This window comes from Pseudorca crassidens, chromosome X (assembly GCF_039906515.1).
Source record: "Pseudorca crassidens isolate mPseCra1 chromosome X, mPseCra1.hap1, whole genome shotgun sequence".
Lineage (NCBI taxonomy): Eukaryota > Metazoa > Chordata > Mammalia > Artiodactyla > Delphinidae > Pseudorca > Pseudorca crassidens.
The window spans coordinates 77,906,686-77,921,468 of NC_090317.1; positions in this window are offsets into that span (position 1 = coordinate 77,906,686).

The window sequence follows — 14,783 nt, forward strand, 5'->3', positions numbered from 1 at the left end:
AGTCAATGAACTGACTCATACAAGGCAAAATCACAGGAAATGGATGTAATAACAAAGGGTTTTTTGTTTGTTTTTTGTATTTTTAATTCCAGAACAAATATAATTCCCAAACAGCTGAGGAGTTGTTAGCTGAACAACAATTTCTCTCTTGCTCAGAAAAATTCATTCTGGAAGCCAAATTAATCACAAAATTGCTTGATGAAAACACAGACCGGACAAAGGACATTAGATGAACTTAATGAATTCTTCCTTTCCCCAAACTGCCTCAACTAAAATGGAGTGAAAAGGAGGGTCAGGGTAACCTATTTATTTTCTCTGTCCCTGAGACACTACCATGGATACAATGAGCACTTTCAGCTCTAGGTCCTGTTTTTTTCCAGTGTTCATACAGAATCCCCACCCACCCTTCTGTGTTATTTCTGCAGATGAGCTAATCTTGTTGATGAGCCTTCTAGAACTTCTTTAATATCCTATCAGACCTCTTGAAATTCCACCTTAATTAGATTTTTGATTTCTGTGTGGCTCTGTTCTTTCCTACTTTGATTAGTGAGAGCTTCTATCCCCTTAAGGACTTCTCCAGATGGCTAATCTAGTACATGCTGATTTTACTGAGCAAAATCTCAGAGGAACCTTTGCTTTGGGTAGAGGGAAAGGAGGAAGAGGGTCTCACTTTGCCCCTACTCCTATGTACAAAGAGCTCTGCTCTCTCCCCTGATAGAAATTGGAGTGAGCTCAAGGGACTCTGGAAGATTCAGGGGATTTGCAGATGCATTTTATTTCTGTTGAGGTTATTGATTTGAGAAGTTTGGTAACCAAAGTGTTGCATTATTATCAAGGTGAAATACTATTTCATAGGAAAAGCCTTAGGCCTCGCTGAAATTGCTTTCATGGTGAGGCAGTATTGGTGAGAATACTGTTCAAAGAGAAGTTATCCTCTCCTTCTTTCCCCTGCACTCCTCTCCTCTACTTTCCTTTTTATTTCTACTTCTTCCTCTCTCATCTTCTCTTCCTTCTTTCTTCTCCCATTTTCCTCTCCTTCTCTCCTTTATCTTCTTCTATTCTCTCCCTCAAGCTGGGAGATGGGATAGATATTAGGACTAAGTGCTAAGGTAAACCTGAGCCTGAGGTTATAACTGGCTGTAGCACTTTGAGTTGCAGAGAGAAGAGGGGGAGGGGGAGGGGAGGAGAAGAGGGAGAAGGAGGAGAGGGAGGGGGAAGAGGAAGAGGGCGAAGAGGTGGAGGGGGAAGGGGGAGGGGAGGAGGAGAAGGAGGCAGAGGAGAAGTAGAAGAAAAGAGGGCTATAGAAAACAAATGAAAATGGATTTGAAGCTTTCATCAGATCTCCTCCCATGAAAGCACAAAGATTTTGGACTTTATATCTAACCCTCTTCCAAGGCCTCTGCCCCGACCAGGATAAAGCTTATCTACCCAAAACACTGTGTTGCAGTTTCTGCTCTTCCTGGAAATATCTGCTGCTAAGAAAAGCTTTGCTGACATCCAAAGGCAAAACCATACTGTCAATGGGCTCACAGATGACTTCCTCCCTCTGCATCCAAGATGGAGTCCCCCCCGTACACTTCTTCCTGAGCAGTGCCAAGAGTCCGGTGTGCCCATTTAGTTTTTAGTTCAGATGAGACTATCTCAGTCCTACCTTAGTTGATCAGGCCTAGAGCTGAAGAGTGATGTTCTTATCCATCAGACAACCTGAGGCAAAAGCGCTTCATCTCTGCAGGCTTCAACTTTCTAACAGGAAGATGGGGTCATGGACTAGTTAATGTCTCCAAGCTATAAGAGCTCTTAGGGAACAAATATCCCCACTTCCTTGTTATACAGATGAGAATACTGAGGCTGAACAAAATTTAAAAATCCATGCGGGAAAGGGATTAATTTATGCCTGGCACATAGTAGACACTTACTAAATGCCAGCTCCTTTCTGTGCCATTTAAAGAACTTTTAGCAGGAATGGCTCTAAAAGCAAAGGGATTCCTCAAGTTGCATCCAGTGCTGTTCCTGCATACTACACTGCCTCCAGATGGCTATTAACCCTAGTCAGGTGGACTATGTACATCTCTGGCTCTTTTTTACCTCCTGACCTTTGAAATTCCTTTCAACCCATGGCTGAATCCTTCTCATCCTTCAGGTGTTAAAATATCCTTTTCATGGGATGGCCCCCCTTCCAACCCAAGAGTAGCTCTCCTTATCCCTTTTCTCTCACATAGTAAAAACCGTACTGATTTTTTTCACAGTATATTGCTTCCTACCATTTGGAATAATTTAATTTTGAGTCAATTTACATGTTTATTGTTGGTCACCTCCCTGGTTCTGGACACTGCATTTTGTGACTGTGAGCTCTGTGAGAAAAACAGAAACTGTGTTTTATTCATTGATATATTAGCTAGTGCTTAGTACCTGGCACATGGTAGGAGACATTAAATAATATTTAGTGAGTAAATGACTGCTGCCTCTGACCCAACATAAGTCAGGATGAGAGAAGTTGACATTACTGGGGTCAGTGTTATGCTTAGGCTGAAATGGAGAAGTTGAAGTCATGGAAAGGCCAAACAGCTATTAAGTTGGATGGACATGAGGCTCCACCAAGAGCAGAGCTCAAGCTCTGGGCATGGAGGGACCATTAGTTGAGTGTAGTTGAGCAGTTTAGTAGGGAAAGAGGCTGCCTTACGGACCACTGCTCTGGGCCTCAACATCCTCAAATATAAAACAAAGGTCATAATCTTTGCCCTGCCTACACTACAAGGCTGTTGTCAGATCTGATGTAATAACAGATGTGAAGAAGGAAAGTAGGATGGTGTGGGAACTCATGAGTGGGTGGCTTATCTGCCACCACCCCTAGCCCACGCTTGGCCTGAGGTGGCCTCTGTAACCGCCTCCCCAGCGGTTACTCACTGCAGAGTCATTGTGAAAGGGAAGTCCCAGCAACAACAGTCTGGACTTCTAGCCCATACCTCCTCAGTTGCTCAAGAATGACAGTTGGCTTTTGCATCAGTCCCTCTGTACCATTCTTCCTCCATCCTACCCCCATACTACCTCCCCAAAGCCTATGTGTGGTAATTTCCAAGCTGGTATTTCCCCACTTCTGTGGCAATATTCTGGTCTCTCAGAGTCTCAGGGACCCTGGGATGGGGACCTCAGGTGATGGAGGTGGGAGAAGCCAGGTTTTCTGAAACCCTCAACATGACACTTGGCCTGTCTGGGAACATGTCTATCAGGCCATCCTGCCTTCCCCTGAACTACTTATACCTTTTGGAGTTTAGGTTAATTTGACAACTTGGATTGGTCTTCTTAGGGCCCAGCATTGGTAATTCAGCTTAGATCAGATCAGATCCCATAATTGGTAAACAGGTTAGAAGCCTAGGTTTAGCTATTCTTATCTCTACCTCACTCCCATATCATTAATCACAGGAATTATGTTGATCATGTTGGAGGGTAAGAAGGGGAAGACACACATCTTTGGCAATGTCCTCTTCATATTTTTTTATTCATTAATTTACAAACACATGAGTACTTACTCTGAGTCAGGTCCCTGTTTAGTGGGGAAGATAGCCAAATAAACAGAATTGTTCAATTAGTACAAAGTGCTAATCACTATGATATATTCAAGTGTAATATGTAATACAATATGTATAAGCTATATTATAGTATATATAATATGTAATATAGTATGTATAAACTACAGTGGCAAAACAGGAGTGATTAACTTCCTGGGGAGGGCAGGAGCAGTTTCACAGAGAAGAAACTTTTAAATCAGACTTGAAGGATAAATAAGATGATAGCAGGCAGTTTACGGGTAGGGGTGGGAAGAAGAGCATCATAGGCATTCTAGAAGAGTATCCTAAAACACATGTGCAGAAATGTAGATGAAGCAGGTAATTTTGGGTGACTAAAATTCTGTGTGGTTTGATCACAAAATTTATGTTGAGGAGTGGCAGGAGATGAAACTGGATAGATGTGCAGGTCCAAATCACTGAGAACATAGAATGTCATGCTGAGTTTAGTATTTGTCCCCCAAATAATGGAAAGTTATTGAAGGGAATACTAAAATTTATTTAGTAACTTCCTGAAGTATATTTTCTGAACCCAGATGCGAACAAACAGTCTAACAAATGTGTATGTAATTATGGGAGCAATAAGACCAAACTTTTAGACCTGAAGTTATGCTGGGAAATCTGAAATCTATGTCTACCATATTTATGATTATCACTGCCTAAAGATAGAATGTCCATTTTTGGATCAAAGATCTATAAATATAGATCAAAATTTTATTTTGTATACTTGTTTCCAGAAAACCAAACTTTCTCAAAGAATCAAATATTAGCCAAACAGGAGAAAAGAGACAGTTCAGCAAGAAAAATAAGATTCTGGTAGCAAGAAGACAATAAGGGGTTGCCAAGAAACTCTGAAATTCTAGTCCTAGGGGTGAAGGAATTGGAACCTGGCGGAACAGGTATAGATACTAGATGGTAATCAATATCTTGACCCCTCTCACCACACATCCTTCTTCTCAAAACTACCTTATTTATGTGTCTCTTTATGCAGCTATTCTTTATGTATTTAAAACTAAAAGGAGGACTAGATTCAGTCCAAACTCTGAGGAACAGTATTATGAGCTGAGTTGTGTCCTATAAAATTCATATGTTGAACCCCCACTACCTCAGAATGTGATTGTATTTGGATATAGGGCTTTTAATGAGGTAATTAAGTTAAAATGTGGCCATTGGGATGGGCCCTAATCCAATCCGCCTGGTATCCTTATAAGAAGAGGAAATTTGGACACAAAATGAGACACCAAGAATGTGTACACATGGAGGAAAGACCATGTGAGGACACAGTGAGAAGGTGGCCACCTCCAAGACAAAAGAGAGGCCTCAGGAGAAGCCAAAACTGCTGACACCTTAAAGTTCTAACCTCCAGAACTATAAGGAAATATTTTTTGTTTGTTTTTTAAGCCACCCAGTCTGAATTGTTTATTATGGCAACCCTAAAAAACTAATACAGGCAGAGACCAATTTTTTTTTTAGTCCACTGTCCACTGATGTCTCTCTCAGGGCATTATGAGTCCCTGGCAAAGGGAGACCTTCTTAGTAGTCTGGTAAAATCTCTCTCCTCCTCTTTAAGCACTATGACCAGGCCACCTCATTGGCAGCAGAACCTAAGCAATGAGGCCAGTTTCCTTTCTCTTCTACTTCAGGTCTGGACAAAGCATCACATGATTTTGTCACAGGCATATTTTGTCCCACTGTGAGGTCTCCATAAACAGTCAGAAACAGGATAGTCATGGCAGGAGTAGCATAGCTGGGAGGTCCCACCAACTCTTAGGTAAAGCCAAATGGAAAGGCAGAAAAGTCTTGCATTATTATTCAAGAGAGTTTCTGTGTTCAGCTCTGCTCATAACTAGTTGTGTAACTCTTAAACACAACCCTTAGTCTCTCTAAACCTTGGCTTTCTCATCAATAAACAGGCGACAATGTGTATCTCACTGGACTCTTACAGAGACTAAATGAAATGATATGCAAGGACTTCCCTGGTGGCGCAGTGGTTAAGAATCTGCCTGAGCAACTAAGTCTGTGCACCACAACTACTGAGCCTGCACTCTAGAGCCCACGAACCACAACTACTGCACCCATGTGCCAAAACTACTGAAGCCCGCGCACCTAGAACCCGTGCTCCACAACAAGAGAAGCCACCACAATGAGAAGCCTGCACACTGCAACGAAGAGTAGCCCCTGCTGGCCACAACTAGAGAAATCCTGTGCACAGCAACAAAGACCCAACACAGCCCTAAATAAATAAATAAATAAATAAATAAATAAATAAATAGTAAAGCCTCTTTATAATAAAATCAGACTTGTTTAACCTTTCAAAAGAAATGGTATGTAAGAGCTGATTATTATAAATTCTGGAGGAGTTGAACTTTGTATAGTTATCGTGAAGGTGTGCCAAATCCCACAAGGATCACATCCTCCAACCAAACCCATCTCCTCTACTTGCTCCTAGAGAGGTCAAATTAGACCAAATTTGATTGTTTGGAAAATGAATCAAACATAATCAACAATAAACATATGAGCTCAGCCTTTTGCAGAAAGAGTTGAGCCTGAAAAAGGGATTTGGACACATATTACTGGTGTGATGGAACTCGAATGTGTCCCAAGTCTCGATGAAAGGACCAGGTTGTGTCCCAAGTCCAGTGTTTAGGAAGACATAGCAGGAATGGAATTTAGTATATAGAAAACAGTAACCTATTCAATTATGTTGTAATTTGGCTGAAGTTACTGTTGTGTTGTCACAACAGACAGGAGGTTGAGGGGGATAGTCTCCTTTGAGGCTAGAGAAAGAGGAGACAAAAACAAAAGAACGTGTTGATGTGCTGCTGACACTATCCAAGGAGAAGGGCCACTGATGAGATGTGGCTTAGAGGAAGCATGTGTAATACAGCTTTGGGATTTTGGTGGACAGTGAGCTCAGTATGCATCAATTGTGAAATGTGGTGGCCAAAAAGTCAGACTACAGAATGTTTTCCCTTATGGGCACCACACTCTGAGAGGAACATTGACAAACTGGGACAGCCAAGGCCCCCACATTTCCCTAGAGGGGCTATGGGTTCAAACCTCTCCCTGGAGCAGCCCTAACTTCCAAGATCACTACAGCCCAGCCCTTATCACAGCCTAGCCTCAAACCATATTGTGAAGCTTGCATCAGCCAGAGAGCCATGAGTCCTGGAGAATTTGAAGTCTTATATTCTTCTGCTTCTTAAGTTTTAAGGTCTTAAAATGATGAGTCAATTAAAGTAAAGGCCATTCTATTTTGTTATAAAGCATCATAAATAGAAACTATTTAGGCCAATGCTGCCTACCACAACCCAAACTGTTTTCTGTGCTAGGAAGACTTTCTTAGGTCCCAAGCCTAGATGGGTTTCTCAGTCAAGCATGGAAAGGCTGGAAATGTGGGAGTAGAGACCAGATGAAATGGACAACTTCTCCAAATTTTTTGGATTTCCTCATACAACTCTTAGGAGCAATTCTTGCTCAGGATTGTGGTTTTCCTCACAGTGGATGGTGTCTCTCCAATGGATCATAAGAGTTTGATGGATCACACTCTGGGCCCACACTTTATCTTCCATTCCATGTTTCTTGAGGTTGAAGGTGGTTTCTCAGTGCATAGCATGACAGAAGTGGCAAGCATCCTTGAACATGCTGTTACTGTCTTCTTGAGAGTAAGTACAAAACAGTCTGAGGTGCTCTTATCATCCTCTGTCATTATACTGCCTGTTGTTGTGATTGATGTTCTTGTTCGTGTTGATATTGTTGCTCCTGTTTTTAAGCATCTTGATATTCTTGCCATTGCTCTGAGTTTTGATGTTGCTAATATCATTGCTCTTGCTGGTGTTGATAGTGCTATAATGGAGTACACAGTCCTACTGGATTTCCACAAGTCACAGTTTCCCTAGTTTCTGCAGAAAACATTTGGTTTACCCATCACATATTTCTCCTGGCTTTCCTAGAAGGATTCCAGCAGTGGACTTGTGCCGGGGATACAGAGGATAGTCTTTTCCTCGTTTTTGGCCAAAGATTAATAGTGAAGTGCTAGATTCTCTATTCACCCAGTACTTTTATAGCTAACTTTATTTCATAAAGCATACTTTTCAAGCAGACTGTGATCCTAGAGCTAATGAGAAAGAGCCTTAGAAGGTGATTGTCTTCAGGAGATGAGAGATCCTTTCCCATTGCTTCTGGCTCTTTGAATGGGAGCACTGCTACTCATCCTTTCTCTATTGCAGCCTACCTAATGGCCCACCAGCCTGGATTCCTCAATCCTTTTAGTCAAGGTACTTTTCTCTTACAGCACTTATAATTATTTGTAACTATTTAATTAATAGTTTAATTAATATCTTTCTACCCATTTAACTGATCATAATTTTCATGAGGGCAGGAGTTATATCTCTTTTGCTCAACATTATATATTCTGGAGTCTGGAAGATAGCAGGTGTTCAACAAATAGTTGAAAAAAGAATCAATGGATATTAAGAAAAGTCCACTTGCCTCTTAACATTGAAAATGCTAACACAAGCTAACATTGTGTACATTTATTTAGTGGCATTTTATATATAAACCTCTAATGTGATTCAAAAAAAAAAGATAAACCAAAATGGAAGTATCAGCAAAAGGATTTGAACAGGCATTTCACGGAAAAGGAAAAACAAATGTTTGTTAAATATAAAGAGGATCTGCTGGGTCTGCTGTGGCTTGGACCTAAGGATGGGCACCTCTCCAAGACTGTGACCTTGGCACCGGGAGCAGGCCCTGCACTCTGTCTTGAGTGCTCCTCATAGAGACCCACAGCAAATGGGCGGGTGCTGCCCTGGGTGAGGGAGCCTGGGCTGGGGCACGAGGTCTGAGAAAAAGATGGTGGAATAGAAGGACCTGAGATCACCTCCTCTCACAAAAACACCAAAATCACAACTACCTGCTGAACAATCATTGACAAAAAGGACTGTAACCTACCAAAAAAGATATTCTACTTCCAAAGACAAAAAGAAGCCACAACGAGATGGTAGGAGGGGTGCATCTGTGATACAATCAAATCCCGTACCCACTAGGTGGGCGACCCACAGACTGAAAAATAATTATACTGCAGAGGTTCTCCCACAGGAGTGAGAGTTCTAAGCCCCACATCAGGCTCCCAAGCCTAGGGGGTCTGGCATCAGGAGGAGGAGCCTCCAGAGCATTTGGCATTTTTTTTAACATCTTTATTGGGGTATAATTGCTTTACAATGGTGTGTTAGTTTCTGCTTTATAACAAAGTGAATCAGTTATACATATACATATGTTCCCATATCTCTTCCCTCTTGCATCTCCCTCCCTCCCACCCACCCTACCCCATTCCTCCAAGCGGTCACAAAGCACCGAGCTGATCTCCCTGTGCTATACGGCAGAACCTAGGGGTAGGACAGGAATAAAGACACAGACCTACTAGAGAACGGACTTGAGGATATGGGGAGGGGTAAGGGTGAGCTGTGACAAAGCGCGAGAGAGAGGCATGGACATATATACACTGCCAAATGTAAGGTAGATAGCTAGTGGGGAGCATTTGGCTTTGAAGGCCAGTGGGCCTTGATCAGAGGAACTCCACAGGACTGAGGGAAGCAGAAACTCCACTGTTGGAGGGCACACACAAGGTCTCATGTACACTAAGACCCAGGATAAAAAACAGTGACTTCATAGGAGCCTGGGCCAGACGTACCTGGTGGACTTGGAGAGTCTCCTAGGGAGATGGGGGGCAGCTGTGGTTCACTGCAGGGACAAGGACACTGGTGGCAGAGGTACTGGGGAGTACTCACTGGCATGAGCCATCCTGGAGACTGCCATTTTGACACCAAGACCTGGCCCCACCCAATAGCCTATAGGCTCCACTGCTGGGATGCCTCTGGCCAAAAAACCAACAGGGCAGGAATGCAGCCCTACCCACCAGTGGACAGGATGCTTAAAGTCTTCCTGAGCCCACAGCTGCCTCTAAACACACCCCTTGACATGGCCCTGCTCACCAGAGGCACAAGACCCAGCTCCACCCACTAGTGGGCAGGCACCAGTACCTCCCACCAGGAAGCCTGAACAAGCCTCTTAGACCAACCTCACCCACCTGTCCAGCCTGTCCACCTCCAGGACATTTCTCCCCCAAAATGTGTGGTTTCCTGTCAGTCTGGAGGTTCCTACTTTTCTTTGTCTGCCCATGGACCCCCGCTGTTTACAAGAGGCATGCTTTCCTGTCACCTGGCCCCTGCCCCCCCTTTCTCTGCTCATATCTAGCTATCTGCCTGCTGTAACAAATCTGCTAACATTCTGATAAACATGAGTTGATTAACTAAGACGATTATTTAGTTAACCATTGGTTAAATTATTTATTGTACAAGCTAAAGTCTACCCTGTGGACTGGGACAATTCATTCCAGATTCAAGAAATTTGACCTGTTGTCACACCAGTATTTACTTAGATTTGGAAAATCGGTTCACTAGAAGTATATACCTAAGTGTTGTGCTAAAGCTATCTGACTGCCATGAAAGAAGTGTCTGTTCTTGAAAAAACTAAGATAGAATTGAAAAGATATCTATCCCTGAATACTAAAAGATCAGTGAAAAGACATTCTAAGATTTCATGCTAACTGCAATCATGTTGTTATGTATCCTGGAGTGTTTAGCGAAGGCTTTGTGGAAAACATAGGACTTTGAATTAATTCTCCAAATATCTGTATAGGTACAGAGAAATAAAAACCGGCTGGTGTTGGGAGTAGGGGAAGCAGCTTAAACAAATATATAAAGATTGAAATGAACCTAATATATTAGGATAACTGATTGGGCCAAGGGGTGAAAGCAAGAGGTGAGAGGCCCTGAATGTTGAAATTAAAAGCAAGATAACGTGGACAGTGCTTTAGTATACAGGCTCTAGAATCTACTACTTGGATTCAAATCTTGCATTTCTAAACAGTTTGACTTTGGAAAAATAACCTAACCTTCCTGGGCTTCAGTTTCCTCATCTGTTAAAAAACGTTATTGATGCTACACACATGCTTCATAGTGTTTTGTAAGGATTTATAAGGAATTTATAAATGTTTATGGCTTGGTACCACATGAGGACATGTGGGAGTCTCAGCATAGAGGAGATGAGATCTCTCTTAGAGATGGATACATACACATAGAGTGATGGAGATATAAGACACAAAAAGACAGAGCATTTAGAGAACAGTAGCAGATCCCTGAGGTCCATGCCCTGAGGTTAGGAGGTGCAAACAGAGAGAAAGTCAGTTATGAAGGAGAAGCATCTAAAGGCAGAAGAATGTCTAAAGATCACTGAACAAATTTCAAGCACTGTTTTATCTGGTGGGGGAAAATAAGTCAATTTCTTGGTATGTTTCCTGTTCCTGGAGTCCTAGGCCTAAATGCTGCTCAACTGGCCCTGAGTAAGAATGACCTTTGTTGATATTTTGGTTCAGAATGTAAATGTGTTATACTGGTCACAGCCACGGCTCAATGTGGCTTCTCTGGGTCCTAAGAACATAAGTCTGAAGAAAATGTGCAGGAAATGGAAATTGACTTTGAGGTATTTTAAATTAAAGTGTTGTTAATGAATCTTCAAAAACCTTGAGGCTTTAGTGTTCTTTTGATTATATTTCTTGACAGGAACTAGATGGTTATCAACAGTACTGAACTTGGAATCCTGTTCTGCCTCCTTCCCTTAGCATGGAGCAAGTCAGTCTCTGAACCTTTGTTTCTTCTGGAAAACAAAGAGCTGAACTTGCCTCTTAACATCCCTCTTAGGATTGTTGAAGACCCCAGTGGTTGTGAGAGGACTTCGCTCATGGTAAGCCCCAGGCTAATAATTATTTACCTGAGATTGGACTAGATGTTTGGAATATCTCTCATTGTTTTTGAATTTCTTTCTCCACATTGGCCTCTTCTCCTCAATTTTGATCAACATCAGGACACCTGGAAGGTAGGATATCAGTGTTTGGTCCCCTTTTGGCCCTGGGCTTACACTGTGTCTCTGGATAAGTTTAAAAATAATTTGCTTTAATCCTTATCAAACCACCACTGGCACTTTTCACAGAACTAAAACAAAAAATTTCACAATTTGTATGGAAAAGCAAAAGACCCTGAATAGCCAAAGCAATCTTGAGAGAGAAAAACGGAGCTGGAGGAATCAGGCTCCCTGACTTCAGACTATACTACAAATCTACAGTAATCAAAACAGTACAGTACTGGCAAAAAAACAGAAATATAGATCAGTGGAACAGGATAGAAAGCCCAGAGATAAACCCACACACATATGGTCACCTTATTTTTGATAAAGGAGGCAAGAATATACAGTGGAGAAAAGGCAGCCTCTTCAATAAGTGGTGCTGGGAAAACTGGGCAGGTACATGTAAAAATATGAAATTAGAACACTCCCTAACACCATACACAAAAACAAACTCAAAATGGGTTAAAGACCTAAATGTAAGGCCAGAAACTATCAAACTCTTAGAGGAAAACATAGGCAGAACACTCTATGACATAAATCACAGCAAGATCCTTTTTGACCCACCTCCTAGAGAAATGGAAATAAAAACAAAAATAAACAAATGGGACCTACTGACACTTAAAAGCTTTTGCACAGCAAAGGAAACCATAAACAAGACCAAAAGACAACTCTCGGAATGGGAGATAATATTTGCAAATGAAGCAACTGACAAAGGATTAATCTCCAAAATTTACAAGCAGCTCATGCAGCTCAATATGAAAAAGCAAACAACCCAATCCAAAAATGGGCAGAAGACCTAAATAGACATTTCTCCAAAGAAGATATACAGACTGCCAACAAACACATGAAATAATGCTCAACAACATTAATGATTAGAGAAATGCAAATGAAAACTACAATGAGATATCCTCTCACACTAGTCAGAATGGCCATCATCAAAAAATCTACAAATATTAAATGCTGGAGAGGGTGTGGAGAAAAGGGAACCCTCTTGCACTGTTGGTGGGAATGTAAATTGTTTCAGCCACTATGGAGAACAGTATGGAGTTTCCTTAAAAAATTACAAATAGAACTACCATACGACCCAGCAATCCCACTACTGGGCATATACCCTGAGAAAACCATAATTCAAAAAAAGTCATGTACCAAAATGTTCATTGCATCTCTATTCACAATAGCCAGGACATGGAAGCAACCTAAGTGTCCATCGACAGGTGAATGGATAAAGAAGATGTGGCACATATATACAATGGAATATTACTCAGCCATAGAAAGAAACAAAACTGAGTTATTTGTAGTAAGGTGGATGGACCTAGAGTCTGTCATACAGAGTGAAGTAAGTCAGAAAGAGAAAAATAAATACCGTATGCTAACACATATATATCGAATCTAAGGAAAAAAAAAAGGTCATGAAGAACCTAGGGGCAAGATGGGAATAAAGACAGAGTCCGACTAGACAATGGACTTGAGGATATGAGGAGGGGGAAGGGTAAGCTGTGACAAAGTGAGAGTGGCATGGACATATATACACTACCGAACATAAAATAGGTAGCTAGTGGGAAACAGCTGCATAGCACAGGGAGATCAGCTCTGTGGTTTGTGACCACCTAGAGGGGTGGGATAGGGAGGGTGGGTGGGAGGGAGACACAAGAGGGAAGAAATATGGGAATATATGTATATGTATAACTGATTCACTTTGTTATAAAGCAGAAACTAGCACACCATTGTAAAATAATTATACTCCAATAAAGATGTTAATAATAGTAATAATAATTTTCTTGTTATTTTTTGATCTGCCTGACAAATGAACTAAACAGCTTAGTTAGTGTGTATCTGGGGGTGTGGGTGGGTGGCAATAACTTAGAAAACATATTTGACTATAAGCTTCAGAAATTGTGTAAATAAAGAGGTTAAAGTCCAAAGTACTCTGCCTGGCACACAAAGGCTGCTACAATCTGGCTGCAGACCCCACTCCTTCTTCCACCCCTTTACCCTTTCTCTGAAAATGCCGTATCTTTTCCTCAAGCCTTATTGCTTGCTGGTCCCTTGTCCTGAACTCATCTCCCTTTCCCCCTGTTCTCTGACAGGTAAATTACTCTACGTCCTTGGTGACCCAGCACTTTCAATATGATGCTATCAATGCTTTAATCACATTGGGTTATAATTATTATATGTCTGCCTGTACTGAGAGAGAGACTGGGAGTTCCCTCTAAGGTGGGATCTATTCATCTCCAGGTCTTAACACCGTCACTGGTACAGACTAGTCACTTGGCATTTGTGGAAAGAAAGAAAGGGAAAAGAGAGAGTATGGAAAAGGAGAGGAGAGAATGAGGAAAGACACCTGGAAGTAACCCAGAATTCTACGTCAAGTGATAAGGTTTGAATTCCATTCCAGCCTCTTTTTAACTGAGTGATATAGAGCAAATTACTTCAACTTTCTAAGCCTCAATTTCCTTATCTGTAATATTGGGTGAATACAGTCTAGTCCTGTCTGCTTCACTTACTTCATTCTACCATGGAACAAGAGAAGGAGAGAAAGGAAGTAGAGATGAGAGAGAAAGAAGAGAATGACATAAAAGAAAACTGCAACTTGCGAGAAAAGGGGAACAGTTTAAAGATGGGGTTGAGTGCCTCTGCTTGTAGGAAGAATAAAGACCACTAGAGGGCAATATTATGACAATAACAATTTCCCCAGTAGTACAGGGAACAGCCCACAGCTGGAATGGGCCAAGTCACACAGGAATTAGTACTGCTGAAGGGAGCCTCAGTCAGAACTTTAGAGTCCCCTGTTAAACTGGTATGTCATGTCCCGGGTGGTTGTCACTACATATATGGGCCACAGCTGCCTAGTGTTCACAGCTGGAAAGAATGATTCATTATTTATTTGTTGAAAATAAGGCCATCCTTCATGAAATTTTTGGCATCTATCACAATTATGATGGTTTGAGTTCTCACAAGCACGCTAGAATGCCACTCTTCTGTCATCTCACAGCAGGGTCTTGGGTCTGTCTTCCTGTCTCTGAGGCTGTCTCATGTCACTGCCCAAACTTTCAGTGCCTCCTCAGCCCCATTCCCACAATCCTTTCCATCAAGCGCACCTTGGATTACAGTACTTACGTGCTCAGAAGCCACAAGTAACTCTTCATTGCCTACAGAAGGAGGTTAAAAACCCTTAGCCTGGTACTCGAAATTTACTATAATCTGTTCCCAAAGAACTTTTTCTTGTGTCACTCCTTACCTTTTCATCAACCTGCATGG